Source organism: Pteropus alecto, unplaced genomic scaffold, assembly GCF_000325575.1.
Source record: "Pteropus alecto unplaced genomic scaffold, ASM32557v1 scaffold477, whole genome shotgun sequence".
Lineage (NCBI taxonomy): Eukaryota > Metazoa > Chordata > Mammalia > Chiroptera > Pteropodidae > Pteropus > Pteropus alecto.
This window is the reverse complement of record NW_006440643.1, coordinates 325748-327043: the sequence shown is the minus strand read 5'-3', so window position 1 is coordinate 327043 and position 1296 is coordinate 325748.

Genomic DNA, 1296 nt, shown 5'->3' with positions numbered 1-1296 from the left:
ATAAAAAATAAAATAAAAAGAAGCAGGTTGCAAGGAACATAGTCTATTGAAGGAGAATGGATTATAAACAACTATGATCAAATGCGAAAAGTTCTAGAATAGCTGTATGTATAAAGCACTACTAGAACCAACCGGAGTGCAATTAATTTACCCGTGATTATCAGAGGCAGCACCAAGAGGAGGCCATGATGAGGGAGTCTGTGGGAGGTGGAGGTGGAAAGTGCCTTTTAGGACCAGATGCTAGAGCTACTTGAGGCCTCGGGCGGTGAGACTGCACAGGTGTAATGGGACCGGACGAGCACTCTGGCCGGGGCACTGAGCGATCAAGCGGCATAGGTCCAGGCGGTGGTGAGTGATGAGGTTGCACGGATGTTGAGGCGGCGAGGGGCTACGGGAGATAAGGCTGCAGTCCCGCCAACTACAGAGGCAGGAGAGGAGCGTTTTGGTAGCGAAGCTGGAGCAGAGCAGGGCCCAGAGGCTGTTACAGTCCACACGCTGCATCGATCCTAACCCCGCTCACGCGTTTCTCTGTGCGCACCCACTGGGCACTGTCCGACGAAAGTAGCAGAAAAGTTGCTAGCGAGTCACAGCTTCCCCGTAGGTTTGCAAGTCTGCTCTTTGATAGGAGAGCTGCTCTGCCAGAAAAGTTTAGCAGAAACGATGACCTAGTTTACCTGCTTCCATGCTGGCTGGCATGCCAAAGCAAAACGCTGGACGTTCATTAAAAGTGAAAACTCATTCTCTAGTCAACGCCTTACTTGTCAGAACCTTCTGTTCACCTTCCATGACAGAGAATCCAGGCTCATCAGCACTTACAGAGCACATGTATTTTCTTTGCTCTTGAAACCCAAAGGCAAAGTGTCGGAGGACCCCCGTCTGCTAAGGGGTGCTACAGACCTTTGCTCGCTGCACCCAGGACTGGACAGTAAGCAGCAGGCGGCTCCATCTCTGTGTGCCCAGTCCGCCTGACTTGTCACATGCGGATAGGGCACACATAGTTTGGGGTGGAGGGTGCTCAGAGAGGAGAAATGTCTTAGTCCAAAAACATCAACATTGGGGTTAAGTTTATTTCATAAAGAAAACTAGGGCAGAGTCTTGCTACCAGGCCAGCTGGGTTTTCGGCTTATGGGATTACATGGGGAACTTAAAAAAAAAAAAAGACAAAGAGCCGCACCCCCTGGAGATTGGAATTTAATTGGCCTGAACTCTTCTTCTTTTTAAAGAGCTACCCAAGCGATTCCAATCTGCAGCCATAGTTAAAAAACCCCTGGGTTAGATTTTAAAAGTTCATCCTTT